Consider the following 8,441-nt stretch of genomic DNA (forward strand, 5'->3'; position numbering starts at 1 on the left):
CTGATGAGAGGAGAAGAGATCTTATTCACTGGACAAATACATGATTTCGACAATTGTCGTACATCTTGACGGCACTTAGCTTTACTTTTCACAATGTATGACTGCACTTACTGTACTTAACTGTATACATTGGAAGTTGTAAAATGTATTATCTTGAATTGCTTTGTTTAATGTAAATTTGAATTTGTAATGTTTGATGCCTTGTACTTAACTGTATTCTTGCACTTATGTTGCAAGTCGCCCTGCATAAGGGCGTCTGCCAAGAAATAAAAATAATAATAATGTGTTTTATACAATGAGAAATTAAGAAAACCGTAAAAGAAAGGCATTTTAAACCAGGACCTCTCGCACTCTAAGAGAGAATCATATCTCGAACAAACTTACATTAGTGACATCTTTACACTAGTGCCACGTAGAAAGCGGTGCGCTCCAACAACTGGAAACTTTCTCAGTCTCAAGTTCAAGCACCTTGTGTGTGACTGCCATCTAATGTTGCTGACTAATAGCACTATTGGACTAGAGGAGCTGGGGCTGGCAGAAATTCAGCCAGGCTTTTCTACAGGCGCAAACTCAGCTGATGCTGTGTAGGCTACTCCGTGTACGTCAATGAAAGTCTAGTGACTTCAATATACACACCCCGATGCACCCAAAGAGTGATTGTCAAAGTATGAGTGACTCGCTCCACTAGCAGCACCGACCTGCATCTCTCTGTGACACCCGGCGCCTCCGTCTGGATAAGCTGCTGGTAATGCCGAGCACGGCAGCAGATCTTGTACAGTGGAACCCTAATAATATTCCTAATAATATGGCAACATCCTGGGGGGTCGGTGTGCCGCGCCACAGTGCAGCGACCTTAGCGCATCACTAAAAGGCACCTTAGCGAGGCCTCGGAATCGCTCAAACATGAACCGAGAAATGAACATTGAATCCCATCTACTATTATTACCTAGTAGTGTTGATGTTATCTAAAGTATTTCTATACGTTTTTATTAGTGTATGAATTGTGTCGACCAGGGATCAGAAAGTGAGACAGTATAGGGTAGGCGGTAATCGAAAGCACAAGAAATACATAAAAGGGAGCTATACAGCAGGTGAATAAAACACGGATTGTGACAGTCCACTGTTAATAGCCTATAACAAGGCAGATTAAAATATAACAAACGATACGGATTCTTAAAATCAAATATAATTTCAACGTGCAGGAGACCAGACTGACTTTTATGCATCCCCTCGGGTGTAGATGCATGTTACTTAGACTAACAACGTTTGCATTCTAGGATATTAATAACACTCTCCAGAGCAGGAATTATTGAGTGATATTACAGGGAATGTTGAGTAAAAGACTGACCCCGACGTGATTTGAACACACAACCTTCTGATCTGGAGTCAGACGCGCTACCGTTGCGCCACGAGGTCCTTAAACTTCAGTTAACACAGGACGTCAAGGAAAAATATTGGGAACTATGGTGATGTTTTGCTAGTGACCATTAGGTTAATGAATGGGCAACTGAAGCATTGACGTGATGAAGAAGTTAAACAGAATGCTAAAGAGATAGTGACAGTGAGCATGACACAGAACACATGGCATGACGTGAATACCAAGTTAAACTTAAAGCAGAAATTACAGAAAGAAAGAAAAAAAAGAAAACCGGACACTGCACATATGTTTGGTCTTTCCTATATCTTTAATATGATATCTCAGTAGTTTAAATTTGATACAGAAATTATTCTGGAATCCCATGAAATGGAAAATACAGTGAATATAAAACTATATTTGCTGTATTTATAACAAATATATTCCGCTTATACACTCACCTAAAGGATTATTAGGAACACCATACTAATACCCCCTTTCGCCTTCAGAACTGCCTTAATTCTACGTGGCATTGATTCAACAAGGTGCTGAAAGCATTCTTTAGAAATGTTGGCCCATATTGATAGGATAGCATCTTGCAGTTGATCGAGATTTGTGGGATGCACATCCAGGGCACGAAGCTCCCGTTCCACCACATCCCAAAGATGCTCTATTGGGTTGAGATGTGGTGACTGTGGGGGCCAGTTTAGTACAGTGAACTCATTGTCATGTTCAAGAAACCAATTTGAAATGATTCGACCTTTGTGACATGGTGCATTATCCTGCTGAAAGTAGCCATCAGAGGATGGGTACATGGTGGTCATAAAGGGATGGACATGCTCAGAAACAATGCTCAGGTAGGCCGTGGCATTTAAACGATGCCCAATTGGCACTAAGGGGCCTAAAGTGTGCCAAGAAAACATCCCCCACACCATTACACCACCACCACCAGCCTGCACAGTGGTAACAAGGCATGATGGATCCATGTTCTCATTCTGTTTACGCCAAATTCTGACTCTACCATCTGAAGGTCTCAACAGAAATCGAGACTCATCAGACCAGGCAACATTTTTCCAGTCTTCAACTGTCCAATTTTGGTGAGCTTGTGCAAATTGTAGCCTCTTTTTCCTATTTGTAGTGGAGATGAGTGGTACCCGGTGGGGTCTTCTGCTGTTGTAGCCCATCCGCCTCAAGGTTGTACGTGTTGTGGCTTCACAAATGCCTTGCTGCATACCTCGGTTGTAACGAGTGGTTATTTCAGTCAAAGTTGCTCTTCTATCAGCTTGAATCAGTCGGCCCATTCTCCTCTGACCTCTAGCATCAACAAGGCATTTTCGCCCACAGGACTGCCGCATACTGGATGTTTTTCCCTTTTCACACCATTTTTTGTAAACCCTAGAAATGGTTGTGCGTGAAAATCCCAGTAACTGAGCAGATTGTGAAATACTCAGAACGGCCCGTCTGGCACCAACAACCATGCCACGCTCAAAATTGCTTAAATCACCTTTCTTTCCCATTCAGACATCCAGTTTGGAGTTCAGGAGATTGTCTTGACCAGGACCACACCCCTAAATGCATTGAAGCAACTGCCATGTGATTGGTTGGTTAGATATTTGCATTAATGAGAAATTGAACAGGTGTATCTAATAATCCTTTAGGTGAGTGTATTTGCCTTTACTAATATTGTAATTTATTTTACAATAGGTTTAATATAATAAGGTCCAAATAATAAATGTACATATTTGCACATGCTTGCTTTTGGTGAACAGGTAGAATTGGCCATTATCTGAAAAAAACATGCACTCACCTAGTTATTCACAGTTTAAACAGCGCCAGTGAATATTGGGTTTTAAAGTTACAAGAGTGACGATGAAGTTATTGCGTTTAGTTGCTTTAAATAACTACAGTGGTTTGTGGATAACAGGAATATGTGCACATACAGAAAAGTGAAAAGTAACGCTGGGTAAGTACACAATCAAATCAAGTTTCACGAAAGATGATATGCTTCAGATACAACTTAATAGTAAAAATGCATTATGGTAAAGAGTTAATAGCTTTGTTGATAACCTCAACGTATGCTAATCAGTCTCTGTTTCGTGTTTATTATCATAATAATTGTAATTATTATTATTAGTAGTAGTATTCTACAATAAAACTTGCATAAGTTCGAATTGTGCCGATATGTTTTCTGCACAAGGAAAATTATATATATTATTAAGTTACACAAGCATTGTAAAGAAACCAACAACATATAGGCACCTGGATGTGTTCTTCCTACTTGGATAAGTAGGTTAGCCGGCTAAGTTTCAGGATAACTTGGCATTAACTCGGGATTTTCCATTCTCCGTAGCGAGTTTAAAGTTCAGCCAGCTATGTTTCCAGAGCAGCATGTCCAGCATCTCAAACCTGCTCCCTGTCAGGTTAACTTGAAGTTAGATGGCTAACAATCTCACTGTATTTCATCTGCCCAGTTAAATGACAGCTGACTGTGTCCCCCAACAATGACGGCGCCGTTCCTAACAGATCCAGTTGTGATCCAGACCCAGTAGCTTTTCTGCGAGGAATAATTCATAGAGATTATAGATTTAAATTATACAGATTAATTATTTGAGCGTTACAGGTTCGGTCGGAAAGGAATGATTTACGTAGCCGATTAATTAGGACCGCACATCAGTCATTCCGCCCTGGGCCGGCCCTGACCAATTTGATGCCCTAGGCAAGATTTTAGCTGGTCCCCTTGCATCGCAGCCAATTCCACCACCGATCATTGTGTTCATACACTCACACAGAAACTGCATAGCTTCATGTCTTAGATTTTCTTTATTTTTGAAACAATAAAAAACCACACAAAATAAAAACAGTATGCAAGAAACAAGTGACAAAACGAATTATGAATACAATATAAATAAGTATTGCACGAAAAAACAATATTACCGACACCATAGTGCAAGATGCATAATGTAGCAGTGTTCTACAGCCTTACTCGCCTTGCCTTTCTTGCAGCAAACAAGTGACATAAAACGAATTATAAATAAGTGGATGTTTCCTGCAGCACACTTGAAAGAAAAAGTACATTTCTCAGAATTATGTTATAGGTAATGGAGGTTGATGAAAGAGTTAAATAGCTGATCGATCAAAAGGTGTGATCGTTGTGGGGCATCTGTAAGAATGCACAATTCTCATTCATTCCAAACAGTGTCCCTTTATTGCATCACAAGCAATGGGCGTTAGCCTATTTTGGTATTTGTTTTGTGTGTTTTTTATTGCTTCTTGTTTTGTTTTATTTATTCACTTTCCACTGTCAGCTCTCTGCATTCCTTTCCCATCTCTCACTTCTTGATCCTCTGCAATCCGCCTTCCAAACACCTCTCACACCAGTGAGACTGCTCTCCTGGCAGTCACTGACTCCCTCAACTGTGCTCGGGCAGCCTCCCTCTCCTCAATCCTCATCCTCCTTGGTCTCTCCGCAACATTTGACACCGTCGATCACTCCATCCTCCTCTCCTGCCTCGCTGACCTTGGAATCTCTGGGACTGCTCTCACTTGTTTCTCCTCCTACCTCAACGACCGGACCTATCAAGTGGCGAGCTTCCTCATCCACCCCTCAACCTCTCCTCACAGGCATAACCCCCGGGTTTAGCTATCCTCCCGATGGGTCACACTTCGGTAGCTACCTTTTTTACTTTCATGGGGCCCTGAAATCCTCGCTGCGCCCCTGGTCATGAAAGCTGTAATGTCTGGTATCAAAATACATTACTGGCTTTCGGCTTACACACGTCATTTCAACCCACTTGCTCAAGCAGACCGAGTAAACGTTTACTCGAGGTATACGGTCACACAGAAGGAGCATCCCAAGAACACCAGTTAATGGCGTAGAAATTTTGAAAACACGCACAATTTTCCACGATCTAAGCCCACAGTTTACGTGCAAAATCTAATGTCTGAGATGATGGTATCCATGTAACATTCCCGAAATGGACGCATTTTAAAAGTGCAAGGTAACGGTCTGGTCCATTTATTGTGGGTTTCAAGGTAAAGTACATTGCTGATGGACGTTTCATGGTTAATGCGGATCAGTGGTTTCCTTTATCATTATGCTCTCTAAATTGTTGTGGGTCTGTTGTACACTGTTCAGTACTGTACATCGTGTTTTAATCCTAACTTGATAAAACACTTCGATTCATGGCTTTGTAGCCCCACCAGTGACGTAAAAAACCACTCGGTAAGATCATTAAAACAAAGTATTAAACAAGGCGCAATGCACAAGACAGTCCTTTGCCCTGTGCAGTGCTGCGGGTAAACAACTCGTCTCTAGTGCAATAAACTAAGACCATGTAAACCCGAGAGGGAGAGGGGCATTTAATCTGTGACTCGAGCATATTGTCTCCAGTGAGGTCAATACACGCGTCAGGGATATGTATGCTAAATGTAATGTAAATATGATGGATATAATGTATATTGTGGTGGAGTTCATAAACATAATGTCAGGTGAACTTTAGTGATATTCTGTGTTTTCTAAATTCCAAGCAGTGGGACTTTAAGTCATAACTTTGTGAGGAATTTACATGTCTTTATAAATTATATATCATTATAAAGTAATAATCCAGCTCACTTTGCTAGCTAGCCTACTGCCAGTTGCCATCCAAATGATGATAATGATCAGCTAGTAGTTAAGTACTGCAGTAGTTTGCCAGTTGTCAGCTAATGATTTTTGATAGTATTGTATTATTTAAATTCAGTTTTTTGTGCACTACAGTATTTTCAGTATTGAGTATTTTTGGTGTGGATGTTATTTTACCTAAACAGTTTATTAGTTATTGCTCTGATTTCAATATGCATAGTGCACTATTTACATTTGTATTGATTATTACATCAATTTCTTCAACAAGTACAGTGTATGTTAAAGTGCAATACATGTTCTGTGATGTGCATTATTTAAATGTTTGTGTTTATTTTAGTTTTAACTAAACATTCTCTATACGCCATAAACATGGGCACCACTAAAATGTTTTTCATCGAGAGGGGGGATGGTTCTGGGGCTACTATCAAATCTCGCATATGGCCCCCAAATGGCTAGGGCCGGCTCTGGACATCACACATTACATAGGATGGGACTGACGTTGGATGCGACTTTTCGTGACTTAAATCAAGTAACAAGTTACTAGTACACACATAGCCTCTAAGTGTACTGAGTAATGATACTCTCTCTTTCGTTCATTCGTTCCTTAGTATAATTACCTTTAGTAGTAGTAGTACTGGCCACTACTCGGAAGGTAGCGATGCGCACCAATAGATCACGAAAGCTTTCTCATAGTTTTGTGTTTTAGATAATGGTTCAATACGGATTTAATCCCCTTTCATGGACATGGCAGGGAACTTGCAGTTAGAACTAAGGAGTCTAATAAGACTTGGTGGTACGCAGAACTGAAGTGCCAAGTGACAGGCTATCACTTTCATTGCACACCGCATTGTCTTCTCGCAGGGAGCGAATTGGGGAAATGTTGGATTTACGGCATCATGTAGAAAGACTGAATGGTTTAGTTACAGAAAAAGATAAAAAAAAGATAGTGACCTTTCTTACTAGCTGAACTAACCTGCATAAAATTAAGAAGATACAGACATTTTCATGCAATTATTTCAAGTTACAGTCTGCTGCTCAGACACAGTTTGGCGCACAGATGCAACTATCATCAACTCAATTATAAACATATATCTAGAGAGACAGAGAGACAGACATGGACTACATATCGTGCACATTGTATGAAATCATGCTGGTATATGTAGGCTTGTAGATGATTGTTAAGAGGCCTATTTGGAAACATACGAAATGAGATATTACCATAATGAAGTCATGATACATGAAGGAAATGTTTTTCATGTTGGCAAAAGTACCCTGTCAAAATGAAAATGAATGAGAGAAGACTAAAACAAAGGGCTCGTCCGGGATTTGAACCCTTTGAATCATACCCCTAGACCAACGAGCCACATAGCACAGGTTTCTGTGAAAACTAGTTAACATCGGTGCCACGTAGAGAGTTGTGCGCTCCTCTATTTGAACACTTTCTCCTTCAAACATTGCATGAGTGTCTGACTGCCGCCATGACTGATGGCTCGGGTATCTTGGATGTTGTTAAATGACATAACTGTCCGCCCAAGACACTGATGACCAAGGGTCATAGTTTTCCCTTGTAATAATAACAACAATAGTAATTGGAGTGAATGGAAGTGGCATTTCTATTTCTCCTTACTTTAGCCGTCATCGTCGCCAACATTGTTGTTGGTGAGCATGGAGAGGAGTGTATTAGCTTTTAAAGTATATTCAAGCAATGAACACGTCAAATAAATGTAATACCGAATACTTTTGCACGCAAGTGCACATGTATGTTACAGCGCTTCTGGGAGCACGGCCCACGTCAAGCAAGAGGGCGCAGTAAAGGTCTGCGAGTCAAGTGTGATGTGGGTATCCTGCAGCAGGCAGAGGAACCTTTGTTTTTCTACAGACGAAGCTGGTGCTGTGGGATACTAGTGTAAGGCCATTTATTCGTCATCTGTTCATGCGCAACGGTTCACCAGAAGTGTGTTAGTGAAAACAGCGGTAAGTGCAGGCTTAGTAGGGTCGCAATAGCTTGAATGATGGCTATTGGCGGAAGCCTAGAAAGAAAACGTTGTGTTGGCCGGGAATTGAACCCGGGTCAACTGCTTGGAAGGCAGCTATGCTCACCACTATACCACCAACGCCCAGAAAGTCTCTCATTCCATGACTTTTGATGCATTTCAGATCATTCATCTGACTAGATACATGCGAATAATCACAGCCTACAGTGTAAAGCTTCTGATTACAGACAGGGCGTGTTGAGTGTGCTAAGTAACTTGCTAAATTCACTAACAAACAGTCGCTGCTCTTACTACAAAACAGGTGCAAGATATATCATTCTTAGCTAAACAAACCACGTAAACAATCAATGTAACTCTTAACTAAACTAGGAAACGCGAGAGAAAAAGGCGATACTTAGCTGCGGCGACTTGAGCGACTTCTCAGCTGGCTTGCCCGAGTGTCCAGATGCATATGTGGAAATACTTCTATACA

General features: G+C 40.9%; 2 non-coding genes across 2 annotated transcripts; both read right to left on the bottom strand.

Moving 5' to 3' along the window:
- Positions 1-1,344: 1,344 nt before the first annotated feature.
- On the bottom strand, positions 1,345-1,416 carry trnaw-cca (transfer RNA tryptophan (anticodon CCA)). The gene has a single exon. It is a non-coding gene; the product is annotated as a tRNA-Trp (tRNA).
- A 6,604-nt stretch (positions 1,417-8,020) lies between these two features.
- On the bottom strand, positions 8,021-8,092 carry trnag-ucc (transfer RNA glycine (anticodon UCC)). The gene has a single exon. It is a non-coding gene; the product is annotated as a tRNA-Gly (tRNA).
- Positions 8,093-8,441: the final 349 nt, after the last annotated feature.

Source organism: Amia ocellicauda, chromosome 19 (genome assembly GCF_036373705.1).
Source record: "Amia ocellicauda isolate fAmiCal2 chromosome 19, fAmiCal2.hap1, whole genome shotgun sequence".
Lineage (NCBI taxonomy): Eukaryota > Metazoa > Chordata > Actinopteri > Amiiformes > Amiidae > Amia > Amia ocellicauda.